Here is an 18,326-nt window from a genome sequence, read left to right on the forward strand (position 1 = left end):
GACAATAAATGCAGACCATCATGTCATGTAACTCAAATATTAGTTAAGAAACAGGGAATTGACAGGGCAACACAGTTGGTGGGCGCATGGTGACTGTATATCTCCAGAGGTAGTGGGCTGGCACAGTCTGGGGTCTGCCTCTCCGAGCTTAGGTGAGCGCCCCTGGGTGCCTCCTGGGGGCCGAGGCTGAATATGGTCCCTGGTGGTGGAAAACAGGGGCCTGCCTGGGGTTCCAATGCCTGGCGAATAGCCTTAGGTGCTGGATTCTCCCTTGGCCCCACAGCCTCATGGAAGAAGCTGAGGCCCTGGAGGTCTGGCCTCTGTTGTATGATTATTTCTCTAGAACAATTTTCATTTTTAAAGTTTATAAAGCACTCTTAACTGTGTGATCTCCTCTGGGTTTCTTTTTTCTTTTTTTAGAGATGGGGGGGTCTCACTTTGTTGCCCAGGCTGGTCTCGAACTCCTGACCTCAAGGAATCCTCCCTCCTTGGCCTCTCAAAGTGCTGGGATGACAGGCGTGAGCCACTGCACCTGGCTGCCTCTGAGTTTAAGCTGTTGGGCCTAGATTCAGAAAGGTTTGTTGAATGGTGAACAAAGAAGTGAATTCCTTCATTTGACAAACGTTTCCTGAGCAACCACTCAGTGCTACGTGCCGTGCCAGCACAGAAGAGACCTGGTGCCCAAAGCTTGGAGCCACCATACAAAGCAAGATGGAAGTACAGAGGAGAGAAAGCTTCCTTAGACCCACTGCTTGCTGTATTCTCCCTCGTACTTGCTTGACATATACTTTATTTACCAGTTCGTTTATTGACTTCCCTACCAGGCACTCAAATTTATTCACTGCTGTGTATCCTCAGTGCCTAGGACAGTGCTTGGAACATGATTCATCGATTCCAGGCAAACCAGAGGAACAAGCATCCTGAAAAGAAATATGTAGAATATGCTATTATGCTGAAGCATGATTGTTGTTTCAGAAGTCCAGCATTGCTATGGGTATAGCTCAGGGGTAGAGCATTTGACTGCAGAAGTCCAGCATCGAGTACATTTAACAATAAAGAATATATTAAATTATTTCCAAAATCGGCCGGGCGTGGTGGCTCACGCCTGTAATCCTAGCACTTTGGGAGACCAAGGTGGGCTGACCATGAGATCAAGAGATCAAGACCATCCTGGCCAACATGGTGGAATCCCGTCTCTACTAAAAATACAAAAATTAGCTGGGCATAGTGGCACATGCCTGTAGTCCTGGCTACTCTTGAGGCTGAGGCAGGAGAATCACTTGAACCAGGAGGTGGAGCTTGCAGTGAACCGAGATCACGCCACTAGACTCCAGCCTGGTGACAGCGCCAGACTCTGTCTCAAAAAAAAAAAAAAAAAAAAAAAATTGTTTCTGACACCAAAAAAAAAAAAAAGAAATAGGACATTAAAATACCTATGGTTATTATGTTGCAGACCTGACCTTTAAAAAAAAAATAAAAAAAAGAAGAAGAAGGAAATAAAGCTAATGTAGCTAGACCATATAAGCAAGTGAGATTCAAGACTGAAGAAATAAGCAAGAGTTGATCATGCACAGACTTCTAGGTCATGGTAAAAAATATATGTATATTTTTAATTCTAAGTCATGGTTGTAAGTAAGAAAGTAAAATAACCCAGTTTACATTTTAAAAAGCAGTATCAAGAAAACCATGTAAGGAGCTATAACTCTTATCCAGGTGAGAGATGATGGTAGCTTTGACTGGGATTGTTGTAGAGGATTCAAGATATATTTTGGAGGTAGAACCAACACGACTTTCTGATGGATTTAATGTAATTGACTGGAAAAAGAAAGCCATCAAAGATAACTCTCAGGTTGCTGGTTAAGCAAGAGGCAGTAAATTGGTAATAAAATAGAATAGGGAGCATAAGGAAAGTCCCACTGAAGTTCAGGGGTTTTCCTAAGATTACCAACTAGTTAGTAGCAAAACAAGGACTAGAGGCTGGGCATGGTGACTCATGCCTGTAATCCCAGCACTTTGGAAGGCCAAGACAGGTGGATCACTTGAGGTTGGGAGTTCAAGACCAGCCTGGCCAATATGGTGAAACCCTGTCTCTACTAAAAATATAAAAATTAGCCAGGCTTGGTGGCATGCATCTGTAGTCCCAGCTACTTAGGAGGCTGAGGAAGGAGAATTGCTTGAACCCAGGAAGTGGAGGTTACAGTGAGCCAAGTTCGTGCCATTGCACTTCATCATGGGCTTTGCACCAAGATTCTGTCTCAAAAAAAAAAAACAAGCACTACAGCACTAGAATATAGGTCTCCTGACTCTTAGTCCAGTACTCTCTACTATATTAAATTAACTTTTCTTTAGGAACTGTGTTCAGTAGTATTACCTCTATACATATTTTAAAGACAACACACATAAAAAAATTGTGTTTAGAAGTCCAGTTTCCAAGAGTGGTCAATTAACTAATTATGTGAGTTTCAACATAAGTAGCAAATGGAAATGTTTTCAGAGCTAGGAAACTTAAGATGGATAAAGATCAAGTTGTATGATGATAGAGAATGGGGTGGGTGCATCCTTTGATGAACCTGCGATATATATACCAACAGGAGGCATCCAAATTCAATTTTTAAAATATTTTCAACCACTTTCTTGATGAAACTGAAACAGATTATTAGATACAGTTTACCTGTTAATTAGATGCAAATATGTTTGGTACCATGTTATTTTGCCTTTGAACATAAGCAAAAGATAGGCAATTCCTGTCTAAGTATCCTCTTTTTGATTAACCACTTATTGAAAAAGGCAATGCATTTCTTGTTTCTTTCTTTCTTTTCTTTTCTTTTTTTTTTTTTTTTTTTTTTTTTGAGACAGAGCCTCACTCTGTCACCCACACTGGAATGCAGTGGGTCAATCTCGACTCACTGCAACCTTTGCCTCCCGGGTTCAAGCGATTCTCCTGCCTCAGCCTCCCAACTAGCTGGGATTACAGGCATGCACCATCACACCCAGCTAATTTTTGTATTTTTAGTAGAGATGAGGTTTCTCCATGTTGGCCAGTCTGGTCTCAAACTCCTGACCTCAGGTGATCCACTTGCCTTTGCCTCCCAAAGTGGTGAGATTACACGCATGAGCCACCGCACCTGGCCAGTGATGTGTTTCTAATTACAATGTGTTTCTAATATAAATATTCATAAACATTTATATTTAACAAAGAAGTTCAAATTTTATTCCATAAACAAAGAACTAAAACAGGGCCATGCCTAACTAACTAAACTAATGATCCAAATGTACTACAATGCAAGGATTATGATTAATACAACACTTTACAACTAAAAACCAAATTAATTAATGGGATTATCTTGCCTGATACATTAATTTTTCCCGAAAGATATGATGCTGGGAATCTCAACCTCATCACGGAGGGAAGAAACAATAGAAAGAGGAAGAAAAGGATGAAAACAAAGAAGAAGCTGCCAGCGATTTTATCATATGGGTATTTAACAAGAAAACTTTGGGGAAAAAAATTGACACAGAAGAAACTATTTTACATCTATTTCATGAAATTACTTTTGCTTAAAGAAAATGTTTATGTTTCAACTGGGAACCCATCCAGTTAAAATATTTCTTAACAGTTTGTAATTTCTAAATATATTAATATAGAACCAAATGTAGCAGGGATCCATGTACTTGCCTTTGACAAAACATCTGGATTATATGCTTTATTCTTAACTATTAATTTGTAATTTAGAAATTATAAAACTGTCAAGAAATATTTTAGCTGTATGGCTTCCCAGTTGAATTTGGTAGTTTCTGCCCTTCTGCTTAGAAAAATATATGAGTGTATATCAAAATTTGTGCGCATATAGGAAATCAAACACTGACTTTAGAATAACTCATATTAAAAAATCTGAGACTTTTAGGTGATGACAAGCTCAGTGTGAACCAGTACTGCAATAATTACCACTACTGCTTCTACTGTGACTACTGTTACCACTGATAATAATAGCAATATTTGATTCTAGTCAAAGTAGTAGTATAAGATTACCCATTAAATAAACAACTTGAAAATCTACCCATAGCAATGATAAAATATGTGCATATATTTTGCAAGTTGTAATTGTGCTTAAAATGATATTAACTAGACATTCATAAATCAGAAATAATTAAATTGGGTTAGAACCCCAGACCTCGTGAGCTTCCAGATCAATCTAGAACAAATATGTAGGTGATCAATTTCTGGGTGGTTGATTAAAAACCATAAATCCCAAACACATTTTAGACATCAGGGTGAGTTTTGTAGCATGAATCCAGGGGTGAGCGGGGCTCCTTGCCATGGCCAAAGTCTTTATAAAAAGGTCCATCCCTGCTAGAGAGAGTATCAACATTTAAGATTCCAAACTTGGGTCAAGCAAACCTCCTGACTTACGAAATGACTCTGATAATCTTTCAGGATGACACACCCATGCCACCAAAATAAGGTCTGATTCCAAGCTGAGGATTTCAGCATACTGGGCAAAGGCAGTTGTAAAATACAAGCACAGAGATATGTGCAGGGCAAGAGGAGGGAGAAAACACATACATGTGTGCATAAACATACACATAAATTCTACACAAGATGAACTTGGAAATGAAAATCTCCAAGCGCATGAGAACAACGAGCATCATAAAGATCAAAATACAGGAGAAATTATCCTAAAATAATAGCAAATATTAAAGTATTCTTCTAAGAGGGGCTTTAAAATCCTCATAGTTACGAGGAGGAGGAAAAGAAATATAATAAAAATGATAACAATATTGACACAAAGTAATGGCAGCTAAAATATATTGAGTACTTTTGTCACCAAAGTTGACTGACTTATTTAATACAACAAATCACTAGGAAAATATAGGGGGAAACTGCAATTTTTACTTGAACCCCATTAAATCACGGAAACTCCACTTAGCTTCTCAATTTCTAGACACTGGCATCAGCAAACACCCTAAGAGAAATAAACATAGTGCCAAATGCTGGAGATTCCTTTATGAACTTCCCTTCATCCCCCTGAGTCTTCCTCTCACTTCGAAAAGCAAAATTAATAATTACGGAGCAAAGACAGGAAGATGTGAATGAAAAACAAGTAGAGCTAGAGGAAAACTAAAATCATAGGAATGAAAAATACAATCACCGAAACAAGAAAGGTTAGGATAAGAATCCAACTGATGAGAGAATTGGTGAAATGGGGGACAGTAGTTAGGAATGTACCCAAAACAAAATATAGAGGATAAAGAAAGAAAAAAAACTTAGAAGATACAAAATAAGGAGAATAGATTGAGAAACTCCAACATAGACCTCATAAGTTTTCCAAAATTAAAAAACAGAGAACATGGTTGAAAATGTTGCTGAATTAAAGAAAAACAGAAGTCATCAGGAGGAAAATTCTTGGTGCCAAATAGAACAAATGAAAGTAAATCCGCATCACTGAGTTGTATGTGATAAGGGTGATGTTTGCATAGGGCTGCACACTGCTCTGAGTGCCTCACATAGGAATCTGCTTCTGGCAACAGGTTTTTCAGAATATCCTTCCAACTGAGAACAACTCAGAAGTATGGCATTTTTTTTTTTCAGTTTATGTAAAAGCATAAGAAAGGTCCCAAGAAAGTGAAGATCTGGGGTGCCACGGTCTAAGCAGAGGAAAGAGGCCTGGAGAGCTAAGCTCTTCCCCTTAAGGGAATTGACAACTCTGAAAATGGCAGCTGAGGGCCGAGAAGCTGAGCAGAGCTTTACACCAATTCATGAGGCTACAAAAATTTGAGTTCAGTGATCACACACAAAGAGGATCCCCAAGAAATACCACATGGTTTTGACTGAAATTTTATAGAGCTACACCCTAGGAATAATGCTGAACTAGAATTAAATCACATGTAGGGTCATCATGGTCAAGCGGTTAATAACCAGACAGAAAAAACAAAAACAAAAACAAAAACTTGAAAGTTGTAAAGCCAAAAAAAAAAAACCCTTCAAAGGAATTAACCTTTTAATTAACAAATTAACCTCACAGCTGATTTCTAGGCAGAAACAATAGAAGCCAAAGACAATAAAATTATATTTTAAAAGAACAGAAAGAAAACATCTGCTATATTGATTTCTATATACAGAAAAAAATACCTGCCAAAAACAAAACTGATAAAAATAAATTTTTAAAGAGAAACACAAAGTGAGATAATTTTTCATGAACAAAGCTGCACTAAATAACAAATGTCATTATGCAGATAGAAGGAAAATGATTCAAGTAGAAAGGCTAATTTGTGGGTAAGTGAACACAGACTGAATAAACAGTATGTATGGGGATATATCTTAGTGGGGATTAAAATAAAATATGAAGAAAAATAAAGAGAGAATTAAATATATGAAAATGACACCACATAATTTGAGAAAAGGATAAATGGAGTTAAAGTCTTCCAAAGTCTTCACATTGTCTAAAACATGTCCATGTATTAATTTATATTAGACTTTAATAACTCAGGATTGCAGACTGTACTCTCTGGATCAATAACAGCTAAACAATAATAAAAACATAGATAATTATAAGTAAATTTAATACTTTAAATGTATGGAATAAAATATAATTTAAAACAAGTCCAAAGAAGGAAAAAGAGATTAAGCATAGTTAAGACAACTAGAAGGCAAACATCAGGATAATAAATATATATCAGTAATTACATTAAATTTAAAACAAGTATATTTCATCCGTTTGGGTCCTCCAGGAAGCAGGCACCAAGATGAAATGAGAGGTACAAAGCATTCATTGGCAAAAATAAAAGGGGAGAGAAAACAGAAGTATACAGGAAGAGTCTCAGACCATCATGCAGATCTGATATGTACAGAAAAATAAGAGGAAAGAAGGAGGATAGAGAGGAGAAAATGTCAGGCTGCAATGCAGCTCTAAGGCAGCATCAGCCAGGCTGATTGGAGCCTCAGAGCAAAGATTGCCAGACACGGGAAAGAAAAAGCTTGGCTCCAGTACCCCTGTCATGATTACTCATTGATTGAGAGCAACCTAAGTAAAGAATGACCTTGGGCTGAATGCAGCAGTAGATCCCAAAGCAGTTGGAGGCTGTCAGCTAACAATCATCCTTACAGTAGCTTCTCTCTTAAAAATATCTGTGCAACACACCTCATAGGTGTCACAGTCCACCCTTTGTGCTGTATGGATTCACATCTCCACACATGTTCACACAGCAGCTTCTGTGGGCCTTCCTTCCTGAGGGAAACGTAGAAAAGGAAAGTTAGTAAGACAAACTGTTTCCCCTGCCACTACGGCTGACCATGGGCTGCGACTGGGGCTGACTGTCTCCCTACTTCACCATCCATCCTCAATTCTCCTTACCCTCTGCTATCATTGCTGTGAGTTTTAATGCTTACTTGATAATACTACCCAAAGTCTCATTTCTGAAAGGTCTGAGACCCTGATAATCAGACTCTCCTCAGGACAGGGTTGCAGCATTTGTGTATTCACAATTACAAGTGGGTAAGAAAGTAACAAAATGGACCCACTTGGATCCCTCGGATTCCGTATGCTTTGAAATACCATATATTTGTGCCTGTTTCCATTGTTAAAGCATCCCTACTTACATGATCCTGGGTATATCATTTTGATCTCTAAAGTCTTAATTCTGGATATAGTACTTCTATTGTGCAATGGGCCACAGCTGGTTTCTCTGGCCTTATGATTTGGCAGGTCTGGCAGAACTCAGAGCATAATAAGAAATTAGGGATGCATGGTCACTTGGTACCCATGATTAAGTATTTTACAAGGACTCAGTAGCACTCCAGGGGCTGTTTCTCAGAAAGTGTATCATTCTCTACTGCATATGGCTTGGTCTTTCTCCAGAACAACAGAAGCCTGCATTGTAATTATTTCACTGGTGCTGGCCATAAATTCCATAATGAATCTTTTTTAAACATAGAGCATTTCCAATAGCATCGTGTTGACTGGACCATATGGTGCAAGGATCAAGGGTGCTGTGTCATAGCTGATAGCCTTTTGTGTATATGGGCCAGGGCACAGCTTCTAGGTATAGAATATACTACCTCTAGAACCAAAAGAGGACCATTAGGCATTGTGCAGCAATTTATATTTTATTTTGGAAGAGATATCCTGACACACTCCTGAGTATGTTCCCTAAAAACTTTACCCATGTATCAAGGCCATAAGTCTCCATAAATGTATCTTCCATCCTCTGGATTACCAAGACCTAGTTACCGCTTGCTTGTCTTGCCCAATCAGCATGATGTCATCAGTGTAATAATGGATCAGTGTGGTCTTCTGTGGGATATCCAGATGGTCCTGGTGGTTCCAATCTCCTTGAACTATGTTATGACAGAAAGTAGTAGAGTTAGTATCTAAGGCAACACTAAATTAACTGTTGTTCACATGGGTGCACATTGTTTCTGTTCTACTGAGAATGGAAAAGAACACATTTACCAAATAAAAGACCACATAGGATGTCCCTGAGACATAATTACTCGGCTCTACCAATGATACCATGGCTGGCATGGCAGCTGCAGTTGGGGCTGTCCATTGGGTGACAGTGGAGTAGTGGATTCTTTAGCATCCATCCAATTTCTACAGGGGCCATAGTGGCTAACCAGATGGATATGATAGGAACCTCCACCCATGCATTTTTTAGATCTTTAAGTTTGACAGTAGTTTTTGTACATACACACCAGAATAGTTTTATATTTAACATCTTGTCTTGCATTTGAGACAGTTTCAAGTCTTACCCTTGTCATTTCCCCACATAGTAGATCTTAACCCACAAGTCAAAAACTCCAGTGAAGGTTTGTTGGCAACTATGGCAATCCCAATTATACACTAGTGACAAGGAATGGACCCCTTGTAAGGTAGGCTTTAGCCAGCACTCCATATTTTATCTGTCTCCCTGGTGTCTCCACACTAAGAAGGAAGTTGCAATGATTCTTCAAGACTCAAGGTGTCAATGTCAACTCGGACTCTGTGTCCACTAGTCCTCAAAAATATTTGGACATTGTCATTTCCCCTATGTACAGTGTATTGTGACCCGAGTAAATGTCCTTAAGTCCATTTGGGGAAAGCCTAGAGATATTTTTATGGTACATACGTGCAATGGCATTGCAGGGTTTTCTTCTTGATCTGGCCATCCCTAAAATTATTGAGTTCCTAATTTAACAATTGGCTAAGTATGGAAAAGTCAGCTGAGCAAGGAATCATGACGTTTTATTTAGCAGCCATTTCCCATCCTTCAGTTCCTTTTTTCTTGTCTTCTTTGGATGGTAAACGTAGGCAGGATCCCCTGTGGCTATCGCTCTCATTGGCTGCCCCTCTGAGCCATACCCAATGGCCTGAATGAATAGAGTGTTCTCTGGGTCTTTCCATGTAAGGTAATCCTCTGGTGAGTCTTCTGATCTCATAATATATCCATTCCAGCATGCTCACCTCCCTCAGCATTTTTGCTTCCTCTAAAATCTGCCTTAGCAACTCAAGCATTTCAATTTCACTCAGCAGGGCTACCACTTTTTCCAGGCTTCTAAGAACCATCCAAGCAGTTAACTTTACCCATCCCCTGGGGTCTCTGACAGGGTGCTAAATCCTATGTTTGAGAAAGTATTCCTAAGTCAGTGAAGTCTTACTTTTATTTTGAAAAAGATATCAAATACAAACTGAAATATTTGCAACTGAAATGTATGATATCTGTGATTTTATTTCAATATTCCAACAGAAAGTTAAATAAAATACAATGTTTATGCATGGACTTAGAATATGAAAATGTTAGTAACCATCGAAATTGGTTGATAGACACGTAAGAGTATGTGTTTGGTTATTATTGTAAATTCCCTCTTTTGTGTGTATATTTGAAAATATCCATAATGAAAAGATAGACAACAAAAAGACATTAGAAAGCGTCAAATATTTTATTTTCCTGTGGAGTTTCAATGTTGGATTTTTTTAATGGAAGGTAAAAAGAAAAGTTTAAATGTAATGAGATCGGGCAATGTGAGAGGAGAGCAAATGAAAGAAGAGAAAAGAAAGAGGAAGTGAAAAAGAGGAGGAGGGGGAGGAAGGGGGAGAAAAAAAGGAATGCCCTGTATATAATAGGGTTTGGTGGAGATTAAAAACTTATATATAACTGAAATACCACCTCCTCAACATTTTTTGCTTGCCTTCACTTTAATTGAAAGACCTTGCTCCCACATAAGCAAGTTCCAGATACTAAACTCAAGTGATAATATATCACTGCATTCATTTCCTTTCTTTGAGATACTTCAATCAAGTTTTCAAATGGTTATGTAAGTAAAGTGAATTATGAGGCTGAGAGAAAAAATAGCAAATAACTTTTGTAGATTTAGAAAAGAAGGAAAGTTTCAGAAACCACAAATGATTTGTTTACATTGCTGAAATGAATAAGAATGAAGTTAATTTTCCAGCACTTTGGGAGGCCGAGGCAGGTGGGATCGCTTGAGGTCAGGAGTTCGAGACCAGCCCAGCCAACATGGTTAAACCCCATCTCTATTAAAAATGCAAAAACAAGATGATGTGGTGGTGCGTTCCTGTAGTCCCAGCTACTCAGGAGGCTGAGGCAGGACAATCTCTTGAACCTGGGAGGCAGAGGTTGCAGTGAGCCAAGATCGTGCCACTGCATTCCAGCTTAGACAACAAAGCAAGACTGTCTCAAAAAAGAAAAAATGAAGCTAATTTAAGACAACCACCAAAAAAAAATATTTCCTATCTCTGTCCATCACTGTTTCTTCGGTGATTTATGTTTTTTCTCTAATAATTGAAAAACTATACCAGTAATACATGATAAGATTCATATTATGAAAGACTGTTCATTCTTCTCCATTTGCCTACTCTTCTCTCCATAGATAGTGTCACAGAAGAGAGAAAATAATATAAGTATAGATATAAACATGAGTAAAGATAAAAATAAGATAGTTACATAGATTATGTAGATATAAAGACAGATCTTTTTTACACACATAGGGCCTTATTTTACATATTGGTCTGCAACCTTTTTATTCTATTAACAATAGGTCTTTGATATCTTGTCATATCAGTACATATAGGTCTAGTTCATGACATTTTATATTATAATTATAACATGCTCTACTTAATGACTTTCCAACTGATGAATGTCATGGATTGACTTGTGTTTCCCAAAAAGATATATTAAAATCTTAACCTTCAGTTCTGGTGAATGTGACCTCATTTCAATAGAGTCTTTGCAGATGTAATTAAGTTAAGATGAGGCGTATTGAATTAAGTTGGGCTGAAATGGCTGATGTCTTTATAAGAGACAGAGACACAGAGATGCAGACACAAGAGAGAATACTAGAGATTGCTGACAAACCACCACCAGCTTGGAAAAGGCAAGAAAGGATTCTGCTCTAAAGGTTTCAAGAGGGAGTTTGTCTCTGCTAATGCCTTGCTTTTTGACTTCTAGCCTCCAGAACTGTAGGATGATTAATTTTTGTTGTTTTAAGCTGCCATTTTTTGGTATGTTGTTATGGCAGCCTTAGGAAACTAATGCAGTGAATATTTAGGTTGTTCACAAATGTTTACACTGCAATACCATCTATGTACGCAGGGAATATCTCTCTTTAATACATCATCCAAACCCAATCAACCAACAATTCCAAAACATTCCAACAAGGGAGAAGATGTCCTAGGACTCAGGTGTATCTCACTTAAAATCATAGAGGAAAATTCATATAACTGTGATGGTCATTGTTATAATTAAAAAAAGATTCATATGGTTTGAGGGATGTTCTGTATAGTATTTAAAGGAGGCACAATTATTTCAGTGAGAAAAGATAGTTGTGTTCAATTATTGAAAATGTTTTTTTAAAACGATACCCCGGAAAGACCTAGCCTGAGCAATCAGAGAACAGAAAGAAATAAAGGGCTTCCAAATTGGAAAAGAAGAAGTCAAACTATCACTGTTCACTGATGATATGATTCTATACCTAGAAAACCCTAAAGACTCATCCAAAAAGCTCTTAGATCTGATAAATAAATTCAGTAAAGTCTCAGGTTACAAAATCAATGTACACAAATCAGTAGCACTGCTATACACCAACAATGACCAAGCTGATAACTAAATCAAGAACTCAATCCTGTTTACAACAGCTTCAAATACATATACATAAATATTTAGGAATATACTTAACTAAGGAGGTGAAAAATATCTACAAGAAAAACTACAAAACACTGCTGAAAGAAATCATAGATGACACAAACAAATGGAAACACATCCCATGCTTATGGATGGGAAGAATCAATATTGTGAAAATGGCCATACCACCCAAAGCAATCTACAGATTCAGTGTCATTTCCAGAAAAATACCATCATCATTCACAAAACTAGAAAAAAAAAATCCTAAAATTCATATGGAACCAGAAAGGAAACTTCATGCCAAAGCAATACTAAGCAAAAAGAACAAAGCTGGAGGCATCACATTACCTGACTATGTAACAAGGATATAGTTACCAAAACAGCATGGTACTGTTATTTAAAAAGGCACGTAGACCAGCAGGGCACAGTGGCTGAAACCCGTAATCCCAGCACTTTGGGAGTCTGAGGTGGGTGAATCATGAGGTCAGAAGATCGAGACCACTCTGGCTAACACGGTGAAATCCTGTCTCTACTAAAAAATACAAAAAAAAAAAATTACCCAGGTGTGGTGGTGGGTGCCTGTAGTCCCAGCTACTCGGGAGGCTGAGGCAGGAGAATGGCGTGAACCTAGGAGGCGGAGCTTGCAGTGAGTTGAGATAGCACCACTGCACTCCAGCCTGGGTGACAGAGCGAGACTCCGTCTCAAAAAAAAAAAAAAAAAAACAAGGGAGGGGCGAGCATGTAGACCAATGGAACAGAATATAGAGCCCAGAAATAAAGCCGAATATTTACAGCCAACTGATCTTTGACAAAGCATACAAAAACATAAACTGAGGAAGGGGCACCCTATTTAATAAATGGTGCTTGGAAAACGGGTAAGCCACATGTAGAAAAATGAAACTGGATCCCCATCTCACCTTATACAAAAATAAGCTCAAGATGGATCAAAGATTTAAATCTAACACCTGAAATCATAACAGTTCTAGAAGATAACATCAGAGAAACTCATCTGGACATTGGCTTAGGCAAAGGATTCATGACTAAGACCCCAAAAGCAAATGCAACAAATACAAAAATAAGTAAATGGAAACTAATTAAACTAAAAAAGCTTCTGCAAAGAAAAAAAAAAAAACAAATTTGTAGAGTAAGCAGACAACCTGTAGAGTAGGAGAAAATATTCGCAAACTACGCATTTGACAAAAGACTAGTATTCAGAATCTACAAGGAGCTCAAACAAATCAACAAGGAAAAAAAACGAACAATCTCATCAAAAAGTATGCAAAGGATATGAATAGACTTTTCTCAAAAGAAGATACGCAAACAGCCAACAACATTTCTTCTTGGCCTTTTGGCTAAGATCAAGTGTACAAACAGCCAACAAACATGAAAAACTGGTCAACATCACTAATCAGGGAAATGCAAATTAAAAACACAATGAGACACCACCTAACTCCTGAAAGAATGGCCATAATTAAAATGTCAAAAAACAATAGATGTTGGCATGAATGTGATGCAAATGGAACACTTTTACACTGTTGGTGGGAATGTAAATTAGTATAACCACTATGGAAAAAACTATGGAGATTCCTTAAACAACTAAAATTAGAACTACCATTTGATCAGCAACCCCACTACCAGTTATCTACCCATAGGAAAAGAAGTCATTATATGAAAAAGGCACATACACACGCATTTTTATAGAAGCACAATTTGCAATTGCAAAGATATGGAACCAATCTAAGTTCTCATCAACCAATGAGTGGATAAAGAAGATATGATATATATACATGACAGAACACCACTCAGCCATAAAAAGGAACAAAATAATGTCTTTTGCAGCAACTTAGATGGAACTGGAGGCCATTATTCTAAGTGAAGTAACTCAGGAATGAAAAACCAAATATCATATGTTCTCACTTATAAGTGAGATCTAAGCTAAGAGGATACAAAGACACAATAATAATATAATAGACTTTGGGGACTTGGTGGGGGGAAGATTGGGAGGGGAGTAAGGAATAAAAGATTATATATTGGGTACAGTGTACACTGCTCAGCTGATGGTTACACTAAAATCTCAGAAGTCATCACTAAATAACTTAGCCATGTAACCAAAAACCACCTGTACCCCCAAAACTCTTGAAATATTTTTAAAAATAAAATTTTTAAAAGATACTCTGCAACTTCATTATACAAGAATGGCATAATACTATATGTCAAACTTGAATAATTTATGCAATCATCTTACAGAAAAACATTCTTATAAACTACAGATATTTAAATTATTTTCACTATAGTGTTTAGTATATACTTTTATATAAATTGGATCACACTATGATACATTGTTCTGTGACTGTTTTTTCATTTAATATGTTTGGAGTATTTTTCACAAAGGAATATGCAGAGAAATCATATTTCTCTCTCTCTCTATTACATTGTTAGAAATTAAGAGGCAACCAACATTTAGCTATTACAAATGATGCAGTATTGAGCATCACTGAACATAAATTTTCATCCAGAAGTATCTCTAAGTATCAGATTTCTAGAAGTGGGATTTCTATATCAAGTGAGATGATATACAAATGGCAAATAAGCATATGAAGGGATGTTCTACAACATACATCATTAGGGAATAGCAAATTAAAACAACAGTGAGATACTCCTACACAGCTTTTTGAATGGCTAAAATCCAAAACACTGAAAACATCAAATACTGACAAGGATATGAAACAATGTGAACTCTAATTCATTTACTGATGGAATCCAAAATGGTACAGCCAGTTTGGAAGACAGTCTGGCAGTTTCTTATAAAACTAAATATTGTCTTACCACACAATCCAGCAATTATGCTCTTCAGTATTTACCAAATGAGTTGAAAATGTATGTCCACACAAAAACCTGCACATGAATGTTTATAGCACTTTACTTATTATTGCCAAATCTTCTAGGCAATCAAGATGTCGTTCAACTGGTGAATGGATAAGGGAACTGTAGTACATCCAAACAATGGAATATTATTCACCAATTAAAAAGAAAAGAGCTCAAGTCATGAAAAGACACAAAGGAGCCTTAAATGCATATTACTAAGTGAAATAAGCTAGTCTGAAACAGATACATAGTATATGATTCCAACTACACAACACTGTGGGAAAAGCAAAGCTATGGAGACAGTAAAAAGATCAGTTGTTTAATCCCAGCACTTTGGGAGGCCGAGACGGGCGGATCACGAGGTCAGGAGAGCGAGACCATCCCGGCTAACACGGTGAAATTCTGTCTCTGCTAAAACACACACAAAAAATAGCCGGGTGAGGTGGCGGGCGCCTGTCGTCCCAGCTACTCGGGAGGCTGAGGCAGGAGAATAACATAAACCTGGGAGGCAGAGCTTGCAGTGAGCTGAGACCCGGCCACTGCACTCCAGCCTGGGTGACAGAACGAGACTCTGTCTCAAAAAAAGAAAAAAAGATCAGTTGTTGCCAGGGAATTAGGGGGAGAAAGGGATGATTAGGTAGAACACAGAGGATTTTTAGGGCAGTAACATTATTTTCTAAGATACTGCAATGGCAGATACATGATATTATACATTTGTTAAAACCCATAGAACTATACAACACAGAGTGAATCCTAATATAAACTATGTACTTTAGTTAATGATAATGTATTAATATTGGTTCACCAATTGTAGCAAGTGTGCTACACAAATGAAAGATAATGATAACAGAGGAAACTGGTGAGAGGGAAGATTATAGGAGGACCCTGTACCTTCTACTCAATTTTTACGTGAATCTAAAACTGCTCTAAAAAATGCCCACTTTTCTATTCAACACCATGTTGGCTACTATATATTTTTTTACCTTTGTCAGTCTGAGAGCAAAAAGACATTAAATATTATTTGGGTTGCATACTGTTTTTCAGAAAAAAACATTTAATATATACAAAAAGTAATAATTATAAGTTATGGTCACATACTACCTTATTTTTCCATTTACATGCTATTAGAGAATAGCAAATATAATTGATGCTGCTTTGAAGGAGCAAAAATCTTAAAAAACCCTCAATAATCTGTCTCTGTCAACTTCTTACTAAAGCTTCAATCAATAAATAACGGCACAAACAGAAGTTCCAAGCAGATTAAAGGATTAAATGTATTTTTCATTATAGCTGTAAAAAATATTGGAAGGGTGACAAATATTTTTAATTATAAAATAAATGAAGAAATTATGAAGACAATGACCTTTTTTATTCCAAAAAATATATAATTTCTGCTCTTCCAAACAAATAAAAAATCCCACAAAAATAAAAAGGTGAAGAACTGCCCAAATTCTTTTTGTGAACTTTCTAGGCTACAGCTCACCACTTTCTTTCTCATTGAGCTCACTGGATTCTAACCATGCTTAATACACAATATCAGAGAAAGGTGCTAACATTTTGGAGGAATATAAACTCACAACCCCAAATAATAAGAAATTTAAGGAGTACAACTTCTTCCAAAAAAAATTGATCAACATATACCATTGGAAATGAAATGAATATAATAACAGCCCAAAAATGTTTAAATAAGTATGATAAATATACAAAAGGAAATTAAGAAATTATGAGTAGTAAATAAAAATAATGAACTTTTTAAGTTAATAATTAAAATAAAATTAGAAATATTAAATCAGAAAAAGATAAATTGAAAAAGCACATTCAATGAGATAAACACTAAAATGAATACACCTGAACAAAGAATTAATGGGTTCTTTCTAGCAATTCTAGAAATCTTCCTAGATGGAATAGAAAGAGGAGAATAGTGCAAAAATACAAAAAGAAAGTTCAAGAAAAATGAAAATAAGATTACAATTGCCAGCATCTGCTTAATAAAACTTCCAGAAGAAGACAAATATAAAAATAATGAGGAGGAGATACTTAGAAAATAATTGCTATCATCCTTCAGAGTCAAGTAAGATAAATACCTTTATATTGAAGGAATACAGAGAATACCCTACAAGGGAGACTAAAATTATATCTATATGCAGTATAGTAAATGTTAAGAATATAAAAAATAGGCTGGGTGTGGTGGTTCACACCTTTAATCCCATCATTTTGGGAGGCTGAGGCAGGTGGATCACCTGAGGTCAGGAGTTCAAGACCAGCCTGGCCAACATGATGAAGCCCTGTTTTTACTAAACATACAAAAATTAGTGGGGTGTGGTGGTGCACGCCTGTAATCCCAGCTACTCGCGAGGCTGAGGCAGGAGAATCACTTGAACCTGGGAGGTGGAGGTTGCAGTGAGCCAAGATCACGCCACTGCACTCCAGCCTGGGTGATAAGAGCGAAACTCTGTCCCCACCCCACCCCACACCCAAAAAATACAATATAAAAAATAAAGGAAATCTAAAGCTTCTGGGAAGCAAGAACAAATTCCCTACAAAGGAAAAAGAATCCATTTTAATCAGACCCTCAAATAACGTCAATGGATGCAAGAAGAGAAAATAAAGAACAGGTTTAAAATGTTAACAGGAAGTAACTTAAACCTTGAATTGCATACCCAGACAAATTGTCACTCAGATGTAAGGGTTTAATAAAAATATTCCTAGACATAAAGGCCTTAGAAGATTTGTCACAAAAAGTCCCTTATTGGATAGCTTTGGGAAAAGTACTCAAATTATTAATAGAAAACAAATAAACACAGGCAATTCTGTAAGAGAAATTAAGAGTAATCAAACACACTTTCATAAATTTTATTGCTAAAAAAAAAGAAATCAATACCAAAAAATTACATATATCAAATAACCTGTAAGAGGACATAACAAAAAAATCTAACTGTGAATGGTGGGGGCAAGTGAGAAAGAAACAAGGGGACAGGAGAGATGCTGATACTCTGTTTTCTAGCAAAAGACATGATTTCTGGATGATTTCAGGATGAGGAGAAATTACTTAATGGGTACCGTGTACATTATTCAGGTGATAAATTAAAGCCTTGACTTTACCACTGCTTAACGTATCTGTATAACAATATTACAATTGCACCCCATAATTTAGTTTTTTTTTAAAAAAAGAAATGTTAAAAGTAAAAGAATAGAAAACTCTTATTATGCAAATGGAGATATATATAGTTAATTTTTAAAAAAATTATCATGGAGATGAGTTATTACATAATTATACAATGTTCAATTCACCAGAAAAATGTAGCACTTTAAAATATGTATGCCTCAAATAAAGTAATCTTAAT

At 36.7% G+C, this 18,326-nt stretch overlaps 1 long non-coding RNA gene across 1 annotated transcript in view; it reads right to left on the bottom strand.

Annotated features, from left to right (window-relative positions):
• LOC140711521 (uncharacterized) overlaps positions 1–18,326 on the bottom strand; it is a 62,718-nt gene that overhangs the window by 11,387 nt on the left and 33,005 nt on the right. Inside the window, exons 2-3 of the long non-coding RNA XR_012092785.1 lie at positions 8,229–8,335; positions 7,140–7,226 (exon numbers count right to left, since the gene is read on the bottom strand). This is a non-coding gene — a long non-coding RNA (uncharacterized lncRNA). The remainder of the gene's footprint in view (positions 1–7,139; positions 7,227–8,228; positions 8,336–18,326) is intronic.

Source organism: Chlorocebus sabaeus, chromosome 4 (genome assembly GCF_047675955.1).
Source record: "Chlorocebus sabaeus isolate Y175 chromosome 4, mChlSab1.0.hap1, whole genome shotgun sequence".
NCBI lineage: Eukaryota > Metazoa > Chordata > Mammalia > Primates > Cercopithecidae > Chlorocebus > Chlorocebus sabaeus.